A 23,191-nucleotide genomic window follows, 5' to 3' on the forward strand; every position below is an offset into this window, starting at 1 on the left:
CTACTCATTGTAACTCTCACGTTTTAACTGCGCTTATAAACGGAATAAATTGATATTGTTAAACAACTTGCTAGTTTAAATAAGCCTTAAGAACGAAATTTGACAATACAAACTTGGAAACATACATTGTTTACCTGGTGACTGAATGGAAATTTAACATTCGGTTTCTGTCTGGTATCATCGTCATGAGTGTTCAAAATATTTTGAAGCTGTCAGGACGGTAATCTACAATACAATGTTTGAAAACTTATTATTCCGAGAATGTTGCTGGCTTCTACTTAACCCTACCTTATTTTCCCAAGGAAAATACCGGGACCCCTGAAAAGCTGTGATGAACTATTCAACAGTTTCTTAAATACTGTAACATGGGTGGGCGTCAGTACGTAAAACCCGACTCTACTGAAAAGTCCTGTAGAAACTACGGGGAAGCATAGTCAACATTCCCTTACTATAATTAATCTGAAAGCTCTGTGGTCGTCAATATGAGCTTTAACGGCACCCGTTTAACAAAACATGTTGATACTCGGAATGTTTTACATTTTTAAACATATCTTTATACGGAAAGAACATGAGCAAAATACCTAATAATGTGTGAAATACACTTCACCACAGCTTAAAAATTTTATTTGCTTAGTTACTTTTTTTGGCGAAAAAATAGAAACCAACTTTCATTGCTCATTTATTGTGCTGCAGCCTGCAACACAACATGCTGCATCAACTGCCAACAAGACTACTTAAACTTCGTAGTCTGTCTTCTCTGCCCACAGAAACACCTAAAATGTAAGGATAAGTGGGATAAGAGTCTATCTAGCACACCTCACTGCAAGAAATTGCAAAAATTATTTGCTTTTTAAATTAGAAAGACAGTGTCAAGAATATTCAGAGCATATTTGCGTCCCATCCAAAATTCCGGCGACATGGGAAACAGAAGCCAAACAACGGACTTTCTTGCTTTCTTTACGAGACGAATTCCAGGTGGCAGGTGTGCTGCTACTTTTCACTGACAACAGGAAAACAGGCGACAATGAAATTAAATTATTCCGCATTGTCGTGCTTTCATAGCACAGTTACGTCGAGTAATCCAACTTGGTCAGTTCATCGCTCGGTGCCTAAAGGAAAAATCTTTGTGCTCGTGTGCCGTGTTTAAAGTAAAACGCTTTGTGCTCATGTGCAGTGTAGTACGATTGCAACTGGATATAATCTCTCTTTCTTTCCTTCATTTTTTCTTTTGTTTTGAGTGTTGCTTGACAATTTTCTAAGTGCCTTACCATGGATAACAGTGGAAAAAGCAAACGTGCAAAATTAAGTGTGGGCAGCATTTCGGAAATTATCGAGGAAAGGCGAGAACGAGAAGCCAGTTCTAAAAACCCTTGTCAGAGTACATAAATTTTTAACAATATATGTTGATGGTTTGACTTCAAGTGGTACGGATGATATTTGTCACTGCAGCTGTTGTAAAAGAAGTAAATACAGACGAAACAAAAGTTAAAAACGAAGAAAAGCAAATTGTTACTGATTCCGAGTTTCACGAAAAGCGAAGTGTCGAGTTAAGACATTACAAAAAGAAATAGCCTCGTAAGTGATGATCATGGAGAAAGGTGCGTCAATGAATCAACAATCGCATTCTCTTACAACGTGGCATTAATCAAAATTCTAACGGTGATTTTTCTAATTCAACAAGATGGCGATAAAGAAGATATTTGAATAAAAATGTATTTTACCGTAAACTTGTAACTGGTGAATCAAGTTTTGCGTGATTTTCTAGTACACTCCTGTAGCAGCGATGCTGTTTTTTTGTGCACCGTGTAAATTGTTCGGAGGTAAGGCCGGATTGTTACTAATGGCATTGCAGATTGGAAAAAAATATTTCTAATATTTTATCTCATCATGAGAATTCACTTGAACACACACATTCTGAGTTAAGTCTTCACAAAAAAGGTCACTTGGAACAATAGATGACCATTTAGAGTCATACGTTGAGACAGAAAAAATGTACTGGCGCAGTGTGTTGAAAAGGGTGTTTGGAGTAGTGAAGAAGCTAACAAGTTGTGGGCTTCCCCTACGTGGACACGGTGAAAGAATCCATTCATTACATTTGTCAATTTGTGATTATGATTAATAAAATTCTTTTCCGGGCTATTATGCCGTGGTCTGATGGATTTCGCATTGTAATGCGAAATCCATCAGACCACGGCATAATAGCCCGGAAAAGAATTTTATTAATCATGACAGTTCCGGCCGTGAAAGTTTACATTTTACAATTTGTGATTACTCTTAAATTTACAGCCGAGTTTGATCCTATTCTCGCAAAGCACATCGAACGATATGGAAATCCAGGACAGGGACATAAAAGTTCAACAATCTCTGATGAAATAATAGAGCTTGTTTCTGAACGAATAAAAAGAATTACTTATAAGCGAAATAAAATAGGTCCAATATTTCTCTTTAATAGTAAATTCTACCGCGGACATTTCACATATTGATCAATTATCTTTCATATTAAGATATGTGAACATGTTGAACGTTTCCTTCTGTTTTTATCAAATTTGGGTCACAAGTCCGTAAACTTAGCTGAGGCCGTATTAAAAGTCCTGTTTACAAATTCCATTGATATTACTGACTGAAGCCAGCCATATGACAACGCAAGCAATATGCCAGGGACCTACACTGATATGCTGGCACACATTAAAGAACGAAATCCGAAAACGCTTTATGTGCCTTGTGCATTATATTCTTTGAATTTAGTCGGCACTAGTGCTGCAACCTGCTGTCGGGAAGAATGTTCATTTTTCAGGGTAAAAGCTAATCAAAAACATCTTGGTCAGCAAGAGGGGAAGCGTGTGTAAGTCTATATGAAAACTGGGAGGGCGTTGTAAATGTCGTCACTCATATTGCTAATAATACGTTTGTAACACGACTAGTGCGAAATGAGGCTTCAGCTTTACTGAATCAACTCAGCAGATTAGAAACAATATTCATGATGACAGTTTGTAAGGACATACTCCAGATATTTAGTAGTGTAAATCTGAAATTGTGAAGGGTAAATATTGATACTAAAATAATGCATTGATTACATTAATCACTTGTGGGATTTATTGCATCTATTCATGGCATGTTCGACCATTATGAGAATAAATCCATGGAGATTGTGACTGATATAGACTATGAATGCACCTATAAAAGATCACGAAAACTCAAACTTCTTGATGACGAAGAAGCAGACTCTGAAGTTTTTCTGACTGGAAGGGAAAAATTTAGAGTCGAAACATTTGTCCCAGCACTCGACAACTTTTATGCAAAGTTAGTGAAGAGGAAGGAAAGCTATAGAACACTGTTAGACTCCTTCACAGGTTTCAGTAACCTTAGGAACAGTTCACCTGACTACATTGCTCAACGTGCAGCAAAACTCCAAGCTGACACAACACAGAATTAGAGCCTTCCTTCCCTAGTGAATGTGTGTTTCTCGGAACTTTTGAAATCGTCTGAGATTAGTGATATACCAGTAGAAATGAGTAAATTTTACGAAAAGAGATGTTACAGTTCGTGTTTCCGACTGTTGACATTGCTCTTAGAATATTTCTATGTATGGCTTTTATAAATCGTTCGGCATAACGCTCGTTTTCGGCTCTTAAGACTGAGCTGTCCGATGTGGCCGAGCGGTTCGAGGCGCTACAGTCCGGAACCGCGTGACTGCTACGGTCGTAGGTTCGAATCATGCCTCGGGCATTGGTGTGTGTGATGTCCTTAGGTTTGATAGGTTTAATTTGTTCTAAGTTCTAGGGGACTGATGACCTCATATGTTCTACGTTGTCTGAGGAGAGCTTGAACGCCTTGTCCATTCTTCACATCGAAGCCGACCTCCTAACTGAATACCGTCTGAAATATGATTTGATCAAAGAGTTTTCTGCCATCAAAGTCAGACGCAAATTCCGCTGACTGGTCGGTTTGTTTATTTACTCACATTAGTTTTAAAGATTTAAGATTGTAATGTGATTTATAAGAGCACATTCATTGGATTTACAAACTACGTATTACCTGTTTATTTTAAAACTGCCGATGGCAGAACGCGAAACTAGACCTCGTTTAAGTGCAAACGTGATCGAAGGCACCCGACAATACTAAATAATACCGAATGACCCAGGTCGCTCGGCGCTGTACAATCAAGTCATATCGATACTGTAGTAAATTAAAACTGATGCGTATTCTTAGCGTCTGTTGAAACGCATAGTTATCGCGGGAGTATACGTTATCGGAGAGTGCGACGAGATGAAAAAATGTTAATATTTCAGTTCTGCTGATGTATACGTAAAAGCTTGTTAGATAGAGCTATGGCGAGAGCAGTAGCTGCAGTACAAAATTATTCAACCTTTAAACAGATTAAAGTAATTGTGTGCACGTATTATGCAGCATCTAGCTACACAGACCCTAATACTTTACACGTTAACTATTATATTATAAAACAAATTTGATTTTACCTCACTAGTCTGTAAAATTACGTAATAGCAAATCCAGTTCTGTGTTTGCTCGTCTGTATTTATGTATTATTTCGTTTTCATCTCTTACGTCCTCCTATAGACTCACGTATTAATCCCGAACGTGTTTTTTTATCTGCTCCATATTAAAGTTATTAAATCGAAAACAACAGTTTGATTTTTATTTTGAACACATCTTTGTAAAAGTAAGTATTAATTTCTAGTGTATGACACATTCACTTAAATTTTTAGATCGTGACACAACTTTTTATTTTCATTTTCAATGGCTTCGTGTAAAAGAACATTTTTAAAGCGAATATACAACAAAAACCCATTGACTCCTACACGCTCTGCTGAATTTTTAAGTCATAAAAAAAAATTACTTCCCTTGCGTTAGTTTCTGTTGTCTTTCAACAGAAGAGTGTGTTAACACAATGCGGTTTTTAGTTTGTTATACCTGCTGCCGTACACAAAGTTCAGTTCAGGAACCATATTATATTTTGATTGAGCGCGACTAGACCTCTGACGCATCCTTCAGATCAACGAATAGCAGAGTACGGAAACAGCTCACTGCGCTCCCACCCAAAACGGCAATTGTGAAGTGATCGGGTTATAGTTATTATTTAAAACATGTTTTTATTGGGGGACGGGGGTTGCATATAATACGGTGTGCCTAGGGACGCAAAATTTTTAAATCCGCCACTGACGGTGAGCAGTTGTCATCTCGTTTTTGATGTCACACCGTATGTTTGGTTTTTGTTAATGTTTACTACACATTACTTACGTATATAATTTATGTTTTTAATTTTACACCACCCTTTTGTTACGTAGTTGACACTGTCATTGTTGTTATGTGTACACAGGGCTTGAAGATAGCGTAGTGAAAACATGAAACTGGTCGCACAAATAAAGTTGAAAATGTAGACGGCTGAATGTGTTTTTAATTTTACATTGGTCATTGAAGAGGACTGTGACGAAAGATAAGAGGACGAAGCTGTAAAGTGTCTCAGCAAAACTGTATGTCGCCCTCGCAAAGCTCGTCAGCACTAAAACAACCCGAAGAAAGTTCCGCAAGCAAGGAAGGAAAGGGCGAGCTGGAATTCAAAAACGACTCACCAGTGATGCAAATGCCCGTAACAAGAACACGTGGTGCAGGAGCCATAAAACGTGGACTACGGAGCAATTGAACAAAGTAGTTTGGTCGGATGAATATTGCTCTCGCTGTTTCCAACTTTACGCCAAGAGACTGAAATATGGCGGGGGTTCGGTGAAGATAATGGGCAGCCATATCGTGATATTCCAGGGGTCCTGTGCATACTCTGCAAGATCACGTGACTGCAAAGGGTTAAGAGACTATTTTAGCTGTCCAAAGACGTAAAGGCCGCAATTCACACAGCTCGCATCGTCCTGGATTGGTTTCGTCAGCGCACGGATGAATTGTTGCAGCCATTTCGCCTTGGCTGCCCTGCAGTTCATATTTATTTCATTCGTAAGACAGACATGCCAACTCTCCAGATTTAAGCAGGAGACTCCCGATGTTTCCTTCTTCCGATTTCCCGATTTTCAGAGCAGTTTCAATACTTCCCTTACTATTTGAAAATCCTGCCCCTCTCGATATTTTGGTGGATGACAATGTGTGGCTGCTACTTGTCTATGTTAACTTGGAAGGTTCGAGCGGTGGCTGTCGGGAGCGGCAGTAGGCTTAGCTCGCGCTTCGTATCTACAAGGACGTAAGGAACTTATCGTCGACAGCGTTCGAAGACAAATGAATATCTTTCAACCAGTAGTCCATAGTCGTTCCAAGCTAAGTGATTAGCGTTGTTCTTTCTACAAGGAAGTGTTGCCAAGTTGGGGGATTTCCTCCTAAATTTAGGGGGAATTAAGCTGCCTGGGGGAAATTAGAGGGATAAATGTTTCAGGGGGGAAAAATATTTTGGGTTACTACCCTACCCTCCCCTCCCCTCCACTCGACAATTTCATTGTTGACTCCCTTCCTTCCCCCCCCCCCCCCCCCCCCCCCGATCTCTTACCCGAGAGTGTGACAAATTTAGAGTAATTTGGAAGTGCAATACAGGGGGAAACGGTGCACCAGGGTTGGTATCATTGCTAGATGACCATTGTCTAGAACTTAGGACCATTGTGTTTCGGTTGTGCTGCTCGATTTGTGTACTCTGTAGTATTGTTGGCTGCATATCATGGAGCTGTTGATTATTTTTTGTGCAGGATGGTGAAGAAATGTGTAGTGTTCAGAAACGTATATGACGAAGAGTTTCCATGTTTGTCAATCGAGGAAGGGACAAACTTAGGCATTTTGTAGTGTATGTAGATATGACTTTTCAGTGGCTCATGGCGGGAAATGCGGCATTCTTAAACATGTGCAAACTAAAAAACACAAGGAGAGTCTCCACTGTGTAGAACGGAACCAGAAACTTCTCGTGTAAACCCTAAAATGTAGATTCTCTGACGAATGCCGAGGCTTTATTTACCTCCTTTATTGTAGAGCATAACTTGACTACAAACTGTGCCGACCACGCTGGGACTTTGCTTCGCAAAATGTTTCCCGATTCTGAAATTGCGAAACAATATGGGTGTGCCAGGTACAGGTACTGAATTATTGCAACTTTGTCAGGGATGTTGTAATTCACAATAGTACGGCGCTAAAATTCTCCTGATTTTTCACTTTTGAAAGTTGGCATATCTGCTAAGTGATTTAGCTTGCTGTATTCCTGTCTCTCCATGAACATTTTTGTACTGCCTCCTTTCATCGATCAGTTGAAGTATTTCTTCTGTTGCCCCTGGTTTATTTGGCTTATCTTCTTTGTTTCTATGTCTCACCGTCCAACATCTGTGACTGCCGTTTTTAAAGATGTCTACAGTACTCCTCTTCAGCTGTATACCTGGTGTACTTCGGTTCACTGGGAGAATAATTCTACGTTAAGTGTAGTTTGTCTATAAAGGAGACCGCCTACGGAACACTAAATCAACCCATCATTGAGTACTACTAAAGAGTTTGGGCTCCTTATCAGGTCGGATTAAAGGAAGACATCGAAGCATTTCGAACGCGTGCTGATAAAGCGGTTATCGGTGCGTTCGATCAACACTAGAGTATTGCAGCAATGCTTCCAGAGCTCAAATGGGAATCCCTTGAAAGAAGGTGACAGTGTTTTCGCGCAAGACTATTGAGAAAATTTAGAGAACCCACATTTGAGGTTGACTGCAGTAAGTGTGTTTGTCCTTAGGATAATTTAGGTTAAGTAGTGTGTAAGCTTAGGGACTGTTGACCTTCCAGTTAAGTCCCATAGGATTTAACAGACATTTGAACATTTTTGCAATAAGTGTCCATTAGGACAAGACACAAGAAATTACGGCTCGCACGGAGGCTTATAGACTGTTGTTTTCTCTCGCTTTGTTTTGTGAATTGAACAAGAAAGGGAATAACTAGTAGTAGTAAAAGGCACCCACCGCCATGTGCGTCGTGCGTCGTGTGGCGCCTGGCGGGATGTGGCTGTAGATGTAGAATCTTACTCTAGGATTATAAGTATCTGAATGTGATCAGCCGCCCATCCCTCTCATATCTGGTGGTGAAATGCACCAGTAGTTAGCCGGTCAAAAACTTAACACACAAGCATGAAAACGGGAAGATGGTGTGCTGAACAGTGGAAAAAGAAGCAAAATAAACAGTTAACGGTCCAAGCTCAAGATATGCAACATCGCTAGAATGGCAAGACCAGCGCTATTGTGGTTTTGCGGTCATGATTTTGGACTAAGAAATGGGAGATCTGTGTTCAATTCTTAGTGCCCCTCTTTTTCATAAAATTATGAACTTTCCGTCCGGTCATTGAAGTGAAGTGCTCGTTTTCTTTCTATAGTCTTCGTAATTATCATACTAGACATCACTAATTGGAATTAGTCGTGTGGTAAGGATATATTACCGTCGCAAGTAGATGTATTGAATAGTGAGAGCAGGCGAGATGCCGCTTCGATTATCACAGAAATGAAAACAACAATTAAACGGGTATGAACTATGTTACAACAAAGGATTCAAGAGACAAAACTTCCAAAACGGAACGTAAGAGTCATAACATGTGGTACTTATGTAGAACAAACAGGGAAGACGAACGTCTAGAGGTCCCTTAATAACTCACTGTTGCAGACGGACGTCACACCTCGACACAGACACAAATTTCAATACAACGAGCAGACCCGTCAGTGATCGTACGGACTATTCATAATATCGGAAAAAAAGTGGGTCACGAAGGAGCTTTTAACATGGATCGCCCCCTTCGCAGCCCAACGCCGTGACCACTCAACCACGACGTTACTTTCGCTCGATGTTGCAGATGTTGAGCTTGGACCGTTCACTGTTTGTTTTACTTTTTTTCACAATTCAGTATACCTTCTTCCCGTTTTCATGCTTGTGTGTTTAGTTTTTGACGGGCTATTCTCTGGGCCGTCTTACCACTAAATCTGACAGATGTGCGACGGGAGTTTCCGTTGTAAGAAATAATTCCAAAATGAGACTGCTTCTCAAGAACACCTCACACCATATACTTAGGTAAACAAGTAACAACGATCCGAAAATAATGTGCATATTGTAAAGTATGTATGTAGAACTGTAAACGGATCCTAGCAAAGGCTCGACATACATGATGTACAAAGAATAATGGGGCTGTGACCTTTGTGCGAAATTTCTGGTTAAGCCTCTTCACAAGAACAACAATAAATTAAAAAATTACTTGGTCGCCACCAGCCGAACCCCTTCCTAACAATTAGGAAAAGACAGAACTGGAAATTATCAGTTTAATTAAATTAAGAATTTAATTATGAAATGAAATTTTTTAAAAGAAACTAACGAGATGAACAGCATTGTATGTCGTTTATATAAAAAAAGTAGGGAATGGAAAATTAATTTACTGAATTTGATGCACATCCTATGAATACACATGACTGGTGCCTGAACAAAACAGTTCAAGTAAATAATTCGCAGAAAATTGTAGAATGGCGCAGTTAAAAAGGAAAGACACACTAATGGGAAGTGGAACACATTAATTCAGTCATTCCATCTGCATACCCATAACTGTCCGAAAGGAACGAAGCGACTTCCACACTTTTAATTTCAACCACCATCTTCGCCGATTTTTAACAAAACAATTATGCCACATTCCGAAAATACATAAGTACACATGCTTCAGTTAAGATTAAGTTTTTAAATATGCCATGAATTTAACATAGGGAAGTTCTAATTCGACCTACTTCCTATCCGCAGAAAACTTCTCTAGGAGCTACGAACTGTACTCACCAACCGCTAGCGGCAGTGTGTCCTTTCTCCAGAGCTTCGCCTAACTACCGGTGCACAGAAGCTACCGGAGGGGTAGGCTTCCGCCACCAACCTGACAAACTAACCTCAGACTAAAAGGGGCAAAACCCTCTGTCCAGGTGCTGGGATCCTAAGTGGGTCATCCTGTACTACCCTCCAAACGAGAAGCAAACATCACTTGCTCCTAGCAGACAACAAACTCAGCGTCCCCCACAAAAGACCCCCGAAAACACACGTAAAAACACATTCACGCACACATAGGGTAGGGTGAAGGGAAAAACGTAATAAATACAGGTCATGATTTCCTATGGAGCACCAAAAAATCGAACATAATATCATTAAATAAGCCTTAGGTTGTTCCCTCCGTCTTCCTGGGAGAGTTAATAAATTAAACCGCAATCAGGCGATGGACGGAATAGGATGCACAGAATCCAGTGAGACGAGCGTCTATGAAACGACTCCACAGAGACGTTTCATCATATATACACTACAAACACAAAAAGTCATTACCCACACATGCTTTGTGAACTGAAGAAAGAAGCAAAGAGTGTCTATGATCGGGACGAGAGTAGCGACCGATTACTTGCTGTAGTGTGTTGATGCGTGTGTAGAATGATAACGTATTTCCGCCGGGTGTAGTTGCTCCGTCGCTCGTGTTTGGTCATCAGCAGCAATCTGTGATACTTGAGATAAACGTATCAGTTTATCTCGTGCATATTTATTTCTCAGCTTTAATCAGCGACGCATGTCTCGCCATTTATCGCGCAGTTAATGACACAGTCTGCAGGCGGCCTTCACTGGATATGAAACTGGTTCTCCCGATGTTGGCCTCGTGTGACCGTGGCGATCGCCCGCATATCTGCCGACCTTGGTGTCTGAGGGCAGTGCTTTGCGCCACTTGGATATCAGAAGTTGGAGCCAAGAGCTGATAAGTAAACACGAGATATATATTAGTAGCAGAGTCGGCGCTGAACGGGTCGCGGGTGCTCTCTCAGCTCCAGCTGTTCATTCAGAAGGGAGGAAATATCCTCTCCTCTCTGTCTCTGTCTCTCTCTCTCTCTCTCTCTCTCTCTCTCTCTCTCTCTCTCTCTCTCTCTCTCTTGCACGCGCGGGTAATAACTTCGGAAATCTATTCCGGGAACCGAGTCGGTGACTTTTCCGTCCGTTGAAAGTTCAAAGGCATCACAAGTGGCATCCAAGGATTTGGACACATCTCAGGCGACCCCGTTCGGTAAGTTTCAAGCATCAGTCAGGCAGCTTTTGAGAGGTCACAGTAAAGAATTCGCATTTATATTTCGTATGAAAGCTTCTTAAAGCATAAAATTATTAGGAATGAGTATTGACACTTGTTCGCGATCACGTTGTACTGACAACATAATAAGCGACGTCTGTTTCATATGCTGCTGTAGATGTCAGCAAATGTGTAGAATAAGTGTGTGATTGCTGTTCTCGTGTTCAGAGTTATTGAGGGGAAGCAAGAAGTTCGTGTGTAAACCACCCAAAATTTTAAATCGTCTGCGCTGTGAGTTTTCCGGTTAATTACTTTTCTGTCTAAATTTGTATGCAGAACTGATATTTTTCAAGGTTATTTATCCGTGTAGCGGCAGGGGTTCTGATCTAGTTCTTATTGTTTACCAACTAACATCACTCCATGTGATGGGTTCTCTCTTTAGACCATTCTTGATGAGGTGTGTTCAATGTTTGAAAAATAGCGGTTCCGCCTGCTTTGACGTATCCTCCACTTTCACGCTTCTTTTTATTTTGACGCTTATGAGAAAACAATCATTTTATAGTGGGCACTCGAAAGCTCAATTTTTTCAGCTTTATTTCAACGACATGGAACTTGAGGCAAGAGGTTCCCACATCTCCAACGCGAAAAAATCCAAATCTGTTCACACAAGTTCCGGTAAGGTCATGATCTTGTTCTTTTACTGCAGGGGACGTATCGTCGCAGAGTTCATCGTGCGAGGAACCACAATGCGCAGTGCTATGAAGACACTTTTCATAAACTACGACCCACCGTTAGATCAGAACGCCCAGGTTGTAGTCCACGGCAGCCTTACAGCGCAGCGGTACGTCGACGATATTAAACACCTCGTTTTGTTGTCCTTCTAGGCAAGCCAGCCTGGGCTTACATTTCAGCATGATCATGCCCGCCCGCCTACGGCAAGAGTTTCTGCTGCTCATCTTCATGTTTACCAAATCCTACCCTGGGCAGCAAGATCACCGGATCTCTCACCAATCCAGAACGTTTGGTGCGTTATGGGCAGCGAGCTCAACCCAGCATGGCATTTTGACGACCTAAGACCCAATTGGGGAGGATCTGGGACGCTATCCTGCAGGAGGACATTCAAAACTCTCTAAATCAATGCCAAGCCGAATAACTGCATGCGTAAGGGTCAGAAGCGGACAAACGCGTTATCGAATTGACAAGTTAGTGAAGCTCTCTCTCTTAGTCATTTTTTTTTGTCAGTACATATACGTCACATATACCTATTTCTGTCCCCCTTGGATAATTCTTTCGAGGTGCGTCTTTTTCCTCCTCAGTGTTTTCAAAAATGCCGAAAAACCAACACGGAATTTGTGTTCGGCCTGGTTCTACAGTGTATGGTGGACGATATTCTATTTGCAGAATACTAAATTAAAGTGTTAACTCGTGGTTTCGCTAAACTGCGCGAGACTAACGTCTTCCCAGCAGCCATGTCTCACCTGGACGTGCAAATAGTGAATGGAAAGAAGATATTGATTTGGTAGGCCGAAGTCCTTCACCAAACCCACGCTGAATTTTTACACATATAGGTTTTACACATACAAGAACGTGGCGGACATTATCTTTTACAGAGGATTCAATCCTTCGACGAGGAGGTGAAGGTAGACGACAGGAATCTTGTCTTTGGTTGACTGCAAATTGCCAAGTAATCCCTTTAATACTGTTTATAGCTGCAGCAACTTTAACTCGTAGGGGTACCACTGACACTCGTGTTTTTCGTCGGTAGTCTGACGGAACCCCGCAAACCTTTCTGGAGTCACATTTTCAATAAAGCTTCTATGTAAATGTGTTGTTCGGTATGGTAGACAAGCAGTTGATTGGAATTGGTATGTTACCGCATCGTACGGTGAAGCCCCGTTATCTAGACTTGATTGAAAACGATATTCCAGCGTTATTGGAAGAGATTTCTTCGTCTCCAAGGAGGGCTGTGTTCTTCCAGCGTGTCGAGGCATCTGCACATTCTAGTCGTAGTCGGCTGACGCTTATCTGAAACCAACGTTCCCCGGGAGCTTTGTCAGCAGAAATAGTCACGTTTCTCGGCCGCCAACGTCCCGTAACTTTGAGTTTTGCCTGCAGAGGTGTTTTAAAGACGAAGTCTTCAAAGAAAAAGCAAACCCTCGAGACGAATTTATCGGATTACGAATAGTGATGCCTTCATAAAAAAGTACCAAGTCAAAATCAGAACTACTAGTGGTGTTATCCAGATAGTTCGAAAGTACACTGGGTGGAATTTATGAAAATAAACTTTCAACTTAATCTTTTACTTTGCTTAACACTTTTCAGTATTTGTTTGTTACATTCCAACAGCTGTACCTCTGTAACAATAACAATTGAACACTTACTGGCCAGCCCGAGTGGCCGAGCGTTCTAGGCGCTTCAGTCTGAAACAGCGCGACCGCTACGGTCGCAGGTTCGAATCCTACCTCGGGCATGGATGTGTGTGATGTCCTTAGGTTAGTTAGGTTTTAGTAGTTCTAAGTTCTAGGGGACTGATGACCTCAGAAGTTGAGTCCCATAGTGCTGAGAGCCATTTGAACTATTCTTGAACACTTATTACGTGTACTGCTTAATCAGAATTAATCAATGCGACTAACTCATAAAATATTTACTATTGTTCCTAAAACATTCTGTATTATGAACGGAAATAAAGTCTGTTACTGCCTCCTAATGTTTAGTAATCACCCATGAAGGATCAGACAGGACATACCTGAACTCACTGCACAGAAATGCGGTTTCCGAAATCTTTAAAAAGACTTGTACAGTCCTTTCCTTCCATAGTAGCTCAGCACATAGACTTCTGTGTTGTAATTTAGAAACATAGAAGAGAATAACTGAATAAAAGTGTGTCGTTCTCATTTAAGAAGTCACGTGCGTAAAATGTGAAAAAGGAAAAACGTCGGCACATCTAACAAATGATATACCTTTTTCGTTACTACTATGTTATAATACTGTACATAACTATTCTCGTAGAATACTAGACACTATTCGCATTAATAATTCTTTTCCGTACGAGATTTTAGTATTCATTGTCCTGTTAAAGGTCAGCGACAAATCAGCTGAATGGGTGGGTAGTTTGTTTTTGTGTAGTACTATTTCCCTGAACTGCGGGTGGAATGTGCGTGTAAATCGCCAGAAGCCAAAAGCGGCTGTAGCTTTGGGCAAAAATTGCATTTCTCTCTCTCATAGAGTGGCACCGTGCATTTGGTGCAACCCCAGCTTCGGAAAGGTTTATTCTGGGACGTGGTTTCACCCACAAATATTGAAACGGTGTCAAAGATGGGTGCTGCGCTTTATAAGTACATTGCACCGTTCTTTTTCTGCAGGTCATTGAGTTTCAGTGGCATCTCATACCACAAATGTGAGTGCACCATGGTTTTCGCTATAGTGATGTGCATGACACAACCACTTCGAATGTCTCAAATTACTGAGATTATCCTCGCTCAGTTATTCGTCTGCAATAAAGGGTACGCTAGTCGAATAGTTACACGAAACTTCATTAAGCTTCGCTGATCGTGAGAAAACTGCCGTAAAATTTTGTCGTTTTTACGATACAGAGTTCGTCCTTATTGCAATATTTTCAATAGGTTCCTTCAAGACAGTTCAGAATTAATTATGTACTGAATGTTTTATTTGCGGTCTCGTTAACCAGTATTACTTAATGTCGTAGAACCCGCCTGCGCTGAGCAGAGAGATATAGTCTGCACTGAGTGGTACGCATCAGGCCAAGTCTTACAACTATATCCGAGGGCTACTTAGCAACATTTTGGCGCAGAAGGGCCTGAGGAGCGAGCGCATTCCTTTCCTGAAAATGGAATGCTTTCCCACATGACCTGAAATTGGTGTCCTTCCATAACTAAAAAACTTTACTCCTACCGCAAGTACATTTTAGTCTGTTACAGTTTTCAGTCACTTCTTGCTCCCACAATAACACATTTCGATAGCTAGCTGAAGAGGATTGTCTGGGTAGTTCGGTTGGTATTCTCCAGCAAATGCAAGTTTCCACTTTAGAGTCCCACGCCACCAGATAGTTATACTCTTTCAGGAAGTTTTCAAAACAGCACACACTACGTTTCAGAGTGGAAGAATCGTTCTAGGTAGCTATTGAAAAGGCAACACACACACACACACACACACACACACACACACACACACACACACACACACACACACACACACACACACACACACAGAGAGAGAGAGAGAGAGAGAGAGAGAGAGAGAGAGAGAGAGAGAGAGAGAGAGAGAGAGAGAGAGAGAGAGAGAGAAAACCTAAATTCTTTTCAGTCTAACACCTCCGCCTGGTTTTGAGCTCCATGACAAGCGACTGAATTCTTTTGATGTATCTCTTTACTTTTCCGTATATTCACAGACTTAATAACTTCGCACTTAGATTCCGTCAAGAATCTGCTGTCGGAGGCTGCAATAGAATTAGCAATGAAATCTTTTCTGACTGTCGTGACCAGATTTACTTGTTAGGTGGGTGGTTGTCAGTATGGTTACGCGCGTCCTGACGCTTCATTCCAGCGCTCTCTCAGAAAGCAGTAAGTTGGTTAAATAATTTTTTTTCAATTCTGTTGGTGTTGAAACCTGTGATGGAGTCTCTTTCCATTATGCGCCGAACGAAGCAACATCTTGAGACAGTTCTCACTTTTTAGAATGGAAATAGATCCTCAGAAATTCATTGAAATTACCAACCGCCAAAATTGCACACAAGTTTGATGTATTTAAATGGCGGTAAGTTTCAGACTTTAGTCCATTATCAAGCCATCCACTTAAGTCCTACCATAACACCATTTCTCGGAAATGTTACACTCGTAGCGAAAAAATAAGTCTCATCAACATGGTGCTATCAAATGACTTTCCTCGGCGTAAACGGCTCCAAAGTTGACTTGAGATAAGAGAGATGATCATATTCAGACAACCAATAAGATTTCGTATTTCATGTGGCGTGTTGCTTATCGTGCAGGACTATCCAGATGCACTGATACGAATGATAGCAGAAGAGCTGAACACGCGCAACATTTACACGCTACTTAGGCAATATACAACAGTATGTACCGCAAAGCAAGAGCAAAAATAGTTTCATGGAAATGCAAAAACGAAACAGACTGCTGATAGCTAAACAGTGGGGTGGCGCTGGCTGCGAGTTCGGGAATGGGCGGAGTTGAGGATGTTGCGACTATACTGGTGTTGAAAATTAAAGCAACAAGCGGAAATGTTGCAAGCTTGAGTGTATTTTGCCACGAAACAGTTTAAACAGGTGACTGAAAATAGAAACAATGTAAAGAATACAGTACTTAAGGCAACTGCAACATGTATAAAGGTTTACAAAAAAGTTCTTAGTTTTTCCCTGCATTTGCACACACGAGTAACTCCAAAATATTTCTGTTAGCTGATGACACTAGTTTGGTAGTAAAGGATGTTGTGTGCAACATTGGCTCGGTTTCAAATAGTGCAGTTCATGACCTAAGTTAATGGCTTGTAGAAAATAAACAGACGCTGAATCACACTAAAACTCAGTTTTTACAGTTTCTGACACACAATTCAACAAAACCTAACATTTTAATTTCACAGAATGGGCATATGATTAGTGAAACTGAACAGTGCAAATTTCTAGGTGTTCAAATAGGTAGTAAGCTGTCGTGGAAAGCCCACGTTCAGGATCTTGTTCAGACTTAATGCTGCCAATTTTACTATACTACTGAAGAGAGCGAGCGTTGGATAGGAAAATTAGTCTACTTTGCTTATTTTCATTCGCTTATGTCGCATGGTATTATATTTTGGAGTAAATCTTCCAATTCTAAAAGGATATTTTTGCCTCAGAAACGGGCGGCTCGAGCAATAAGTTGTGTAAGTTCGCGAATCTCTTGTCGACTCTCTTCACTAGTTTGGGTATTCTGACACAGGCATCTCAATATACATATTCTTCACGGTCATTTCTTGTTGATATTATTACCTTACTCCCAAGAATAAGCAGCATTTCACTCAGTTAATGCTTAACAGAAATCGAATCTGCATTTGGATCGGACTTCCTTAACTCTTGTGCAGAAAGGTGTGCAATATACTGCTGCATACATTTTCAATAAGCTATCACTCGAATTTAAAAATCTTAGCAGTAATCCACGCGCTTTCAAATCGAAACTGAAGATTTTCGCTCATGGGTCACTCCTTCTATTCTGTCCAGGAATTCTTTGAAAAATTGAGCTGATTCTTGTTGTGTTGTTGATTGCGTTTACTTGAACTTATGGACACTGTTTTTACGGGTTCATAAACATTTATTTTTATCTGTTATTTCTTTTATGTTGTAATTCCATGTACTGACACTTTCCATGACCTTGGATATTTGCTCCTCAGTTTGGTCCTACGGAACTTTACGTATAAATAACTTAATTCTGACAACTGGTTAATACAGCAATACCAGCTTGACAGCGACGGGTCATGCAGTGAATAATGCCATCAATCTCATGTTAAGGCAACAATGCCCCTCCTTACTGCAGAGCTGCTCACTAGTCTAGAAGAGTGGTTGATGTTTTCGTGATGCAGCCAGTCTCCCTAGTGCATCCCAGACATACTCTATTGGATTCAAATCGTGAGAGCGAACAGGCCAGCCATGTGTGCAATAAATGAAGTTTCCCAGGAAACTTCAACCACCTGTGCTCTCTGAGGTCGAGCATTATTGTCTGTCATTATGAGAGTCTGGACCAACAGCATCTCAAAACAACAGCTCATGATGTCTAAAAATATCGTCACGATAACCGACAGCAGCTACACCTTGTTTATTCATCCGTAAAGTCTCCTGAAGAGGTGTTTGATTGGTCAACACAATCCTTGCCCACACCACGAGGGATCCTTCTCGATATCGGTCTCTTCCCATAAGGTTTGGGTCCCCCAAATCGTGTTCCACATTCCCTCCAAGTGCGAATCGTTCGTGAATTACTCTCCATACCAAATTGGTATGAGAAGCACATTGGTCTCCTGTCATACAGTCCCAGTGGCATGTTGACGACTCCTCTCTAGACGTTCCCTTCTGTGAAGTCATCAGAGATACACATACAGCAGGTCCCCGACAGTAAAAGCCACTCCACCGAAGCCTTCTGCACGCCGTTTGCCTCGGCGTAATATATCTATTGGATGCTCAAAGGTCAGACGCCAGTTTCCATGCAGTACTAAGGCGGTACCGTCGTGCCCTTACAACCAAATAACGGTCCTGTCTTCTGAAGTCACACGTGGCCGGTCCTACCCTGGTCTTCAGGATATAGTTCGGTCTCTCTAAACTGTAGCCACATTAAAGAAACAACAGAACAATTCACATTAACCCATCGGGCCACACCAGTTTGTGACTCTCCTGCTTCCATTCTTCCTACAGCCCTCGACCGCAGAGTCTGGTAGGCGTATTCCCAGTGCCCTACTGCAATGTATGTGACTCTGTATAGAGAGATTGTGGATGTGGAACTACCCGGAAAACACTACACCGTTTTGTAGGTGCCCGGACGTCACCTTTGGAGTGCTTTTCCCTTGACCAGAATGCCGTCTTCCGTACAGAACACGATCGTACGTATATCTGTTGACGGTTTAAATGATATTATCATGAATGAGACACAGGTGAACGAAACAGCGGTTTGTTGGTTTAATTTTGGGCACCAGTGTACAGACTATATTTAAGCGAGCACCTGCACTAAAATACCACCCTGGGGATTACTCCGTATCACCTACTGCTCTACGGTCAAGGCAAGAAACTTTTTGAGGTGCTCGTTTAGAACAACTGCATGGGGAGAGAGGAAAGGGCTAGTGATGTTTCCTTCCAAAAAATTACTTGGAAACGATATAACTTGTTTACGACTAATGTTCTAACACTGGTTCCTGTAAATTACGTTAAGCAACAGAGCAAGGAAGCCTTAGCAAAAATTAATGACGCCAGATTAGTGTCCAACTTCCGATACACTCCTAAAAAACGGCTTTACAGCCACAGAATATAGCGGAGTGATATTGCTAATATTTTCAACCAATGTTCCTTAATTGCTACTTGAATTCAGCTTATCACATGAGTAAGAATAAATACTGTTTATCTTTTGTACCTGATATTTGTTTCCAATGATACGTGTTTCACCAATTTGTGCTACACATCGTCACGGTGCCAGAATGAGATTTTCACTCTGCAGCGGAGTGTGCGCTGATATGAAACTTTGCAAAGGTCCCGAGTTCAAGTCTCGGTCCGACACACAGTTTTAACCTGGCAGGAAGTTTCATCGTCACCGTGTCTTAAATTCTTTTAATGTACTTACATGAGCCCTATCTGAATACAGTATACGTAAGCAGTTACTGCTCCACGCTTCCGTTCAGTGAAATGCATAATTTTGGCATACAGTTGACTGAAAAATTATATTTTCACCTACTGCTTACATGCGCCAATGGGCACACAAAAAGAACAAGAAGCTTGAAAACCACTGATCCTAACATAAACTGGTAAAACACGTCAGTTGTGAAAAACTGAGCGAGGTGATGCAGTGGATGGCACACTGGGCTCGCATTCAGGACGATTACTGTTCAAAACCCGCGTCCGAACATCCTGATTTAAAATTTTAGAAAACATTATCAGCGATCTATAAAAATTAAATTTTAAAAATTAAAAAACAGTCCTGGTCGCAACTTTTTATTTTTATTGGAGTGGCCTGTTTCAATTCTATTTAAGAACCATCTTCAGACTCCAGAACAGCAGTTATTCCAGCGTCGAGGATCGGCGCAACTTGCTCCATGGAGTCCACCCACCGTTCTGGAGTCTGAAGATGGTTCTTAAATAGAATCGAAACCGGTCACTCCAATGAAAATAAAAAGTTGCGCTCAGGACTGTTTCTAATCTTCACGTTCTGATTTAGGTTTTCCGTGATTTACCTATATCGCTCTGGGAAAACTCCGGGATGACTGTTTTGAAAGGACTCGACCGAGTTCCTTCCCTAATTCGAGCTTTTGCTCAGTCACTAATGACCTCGTCGTCGACGGGACATTACACATTGTCCTCCTCTATCAGTTGTGAAATCAGATAATACTTGCAAAAGCAAAAATTATCTACATTTTGATCATATCTAGAGTGCGGCTTTTAACGTAAACCTTTTTTTTTTCTTATAAATAAGAAACGATAAGATAGAAATTGCCGAAACAGCACACTTCAGTCATATACGAAATTCTGTTTCACATAAAAATATATCTTTTTGTAATATTATACGTAAATAAATATTTTAAATAATTCTGCTAAAACACAATTTGTCACTTTTCTTCGTTACAATTTTCAAATATGACAAATATCTCGTCCATTATGAGACTGAAATCTGAATGAACTTCACTCGTAAAAGTATTGCGCAGTAAATGACCTCCGCTACACATGCTGCCACGCTACCTGAAAGGGAATCCCTTATTTATTATGTGGATGGCTGATGCAATGTACACAACAATCAAATTCCTCGTCTTGTATAAAACAGAACGTTTGTACAGGAAAGTATCTTCAGTGAAGTGAATAGCGATGTAATAACGAAAGTAAAGTGTTCGCTTCCGTTTGCAACAATGTTACTGAATTTAGTGGCATCTTTATAAGTGATGGAAAAATTCTATTCTGTCAAAGATATGGGAAATCAGTATATGCGGACTAGCGTTATCAAGTCAGGCAGAATTTAGCAGGTAGTAAGTATAGAATGGCAGCTTCACGTAAAACTTCTAGAAAAGTCCCTTTAGGTGAGAAAGCTTCAGTTTCTATACCATAGTTTCAATAAGTTCAGAACACTTCTTTCACGTGATTCTCCTTTATACAAACGGAGAAGTCGCCCCAATGTCTTGTGCTATTTTTTAAAACTTTGTATCACAGATAGACGTATCAGAATATAATAGATTGTTGGTATACACTGCTTGTTAAACTACATGCCGGAATATGTACTACATGCGTAAAGACGTGAGTTTTCAGCAAAACAATGAAAGTATCAGCAGCATACAAAAACAGACTTTGATCCTGATCTTTAAATGTATTTACGTTTATTGTTTTAATTTATTAACAATGGAACTGCTTGATGTGTTTTCGCATACAAAATACTAAATATTGGACGAACAAATGAACATAGCTGAAAAACAAGCATAGCAGTGAAAAAGTGAATTTCCATGTTATCTAATGTATCATGCATAAGTAGAGTGTAAAACTGTTTTCCTCGGACCACAAGAGTCACCGGATGCGGATACGGAGGGGCATGTGGTCAGCACACCGCTCTCCCGGCCGTATGTCAGTTTACGAGACCGGAGCCGCTACTTCTCAGTCAAGTAGCTCTTCAGTTTCACTCACTAGGGCTGAGTGCACCCCGCTTACCAACAGCGCTCGGCAGACTGGATGGTCACCCATCCAAGTGCTAGCCTAGTCATACAGCCCTTACCTTCGGTCATCTGGCGGGAACCGGTGTTAGTACTGCGGCAAGGCCGTTGGCTTATGGATGTGTTAGTGAGAGGAAAATCTCGCTGTTGTAGCGAGCGCTCTTTGCAGGTATGTGTTTGTGGTTGCGCAACATGGGGAAAAAATTGTGACAAGGAAGACTATGAATGTTGTTTGTTGCTCATCGTTTCAGTCGCAGCAGTTTAAGATGTCCTCTTAGGTTCCTGCCTGACCACACACTCGCAAATCGCTACATATTCGGTTATTCGGAAACAAACACCCAAATATTTATTTCATCCTTTCTTCCATAACTAGACGGAAATGTTAAATCAGAACATACTTGTATCACATTTATAACAAAGTCCCAGACTGTGTTAACGCCAAGATTAATAAAAATTTGCATATAGTGAGTTTCGAACATAGATTCTTTCACTCTTTCGACTATTGTCTCGTCTTGTTTATCAAAATATTTCTTCAAGGCTTGTATCTTGCTGTGTTATTAACTGACATTTAATGATAAACATGACGTATTTGTCGTACATTTACTTGGTGCATTGCTTTGAGACAGCATACTGCGACACACACACACACACACACACACACACACACACACACACACACACACACACACACACACACACACAGTAAATTAATAATCGAAATGCACACAAGGGTAGTTCACTCGCTCTCCCAAAAGTCGATAGACACAGCCCACTAGAGACTTCACAATTGAAATAAGTAATGTCAAGTGTAGTTGGATCCTGTGAAGGCTAAAATAGCTATGGCCATCTTACTCGTGGTCAATCGGCTGTAAGAAGTGCAGCAGGAAGGACGTACGTATGAACGGAGATTAGGTCACAGGTCCGTAGTGCCTGGAAAATTATAAGTATGGTACGAAATCGGGGAATGTCAGTAGCGAATACCTGGCAATACTTCGGCGAGTTCGTGTGAACTCAATAATTCACATGTTAGTTAACGTGGTATGCTACTCTGTTTTTGTTGTATTGTAAAGCTTTCGAAAAGTCGTTACCTTACTTCGATGCAGAAAGACAACAGTAAGCTCTGTATCTTGTTTAAAACAAAAAACTTGAGTGCATTGTGAACATTAATTTAAAAAAATGTTTAATGATGAAATTTATTTGCGACTAATAAAAAATATAGATTGAGTGCCTAATTAACAAGGAAAATTGTGACTAAAGCGTTTCGTTGGCCCTTAGACATTAGCGTACCCAAACACAAAAAAACCAACGTATTCTAGAACCTTCAGCAACAATGACAACTAGCTTTGTGTTCAGCGTATTTCAATCTGTAATTCACGCAGTCGCACGTTTGGGCTTGGGAGTAACAAACAGTAAGTGCACAGTATTTTATTTCGGCCTATACACGGCGATACCACAATGATATAAACTCTCTGTGATATATCAATCTGAGGTAAGGTACCTTAGTCCGGAAACGACAGAATCGAAATTTATAACCGAAGATCGTCCTAATACCTCTGGCAGTGGACCTCTTCTGCTGCAAGCTCTTTACTTTCCATATTTGAGGAGGAGGTAGTATGGACGAAAAAAGCAAAACTTGTCAATAAACATTTTCGAGCGCTCATAGATCTTAAGATACGCATTTTGAAGCCCACATTTCTTATTGTTTTGATCCATGCTAGCTCTTCTCAAAATATGGAAAGCAAAGAGCTTGCTGTAGAAGCGGTCCACTGTCAGATGTATCAGGGCGAT

The 23,191-nt window shown here is 40.8% G+C and overlaps 1 protein-coding gene across 2 annotated transcripts in view; it reads left to right on the plus strand.

Moving 5' to 3' along the window:
- The window catches only part of LOC126271955 (aromatic-L-amino-acid decarboxylase), a 172,910-nt gene that overhangs the window by 18,838 nt on the left and 130,881 nt on the right, over positions 1 to 23,191 (plus strand). The window contains exon 1 of one of the 2 annotated variants that reach the window (XM_049974394.1): positions 10,735 to 11,020. The exons of the other annotated variant lie outside the window; for it this stretch is intronic. The gene's annotated coding sequence lies outside the window, so the exon portion shown is untranslated. Of the gene's footprint in view, positions 1 to 10,734; positions 11,021 to 23,191 lie in introns of those variants that run through there. 2 annotated transcript variants of the gene reach the window in all.

Source organism: Schistocerca gregaria, chromosome 5 (assembly GCF_023897955.1).
Source record: "Schistocerca gregaria isolate iqSchGreg1 chromosome 5, iqSchGreg1.2, whole genome shotgun sequence".
Taxonomy (NCBI): Eukaryota; Metazoa; Arthropoda; class Insecta; order Orthoptera; family Acrididae; genus Schistocerca; species Schistocerca gregaria.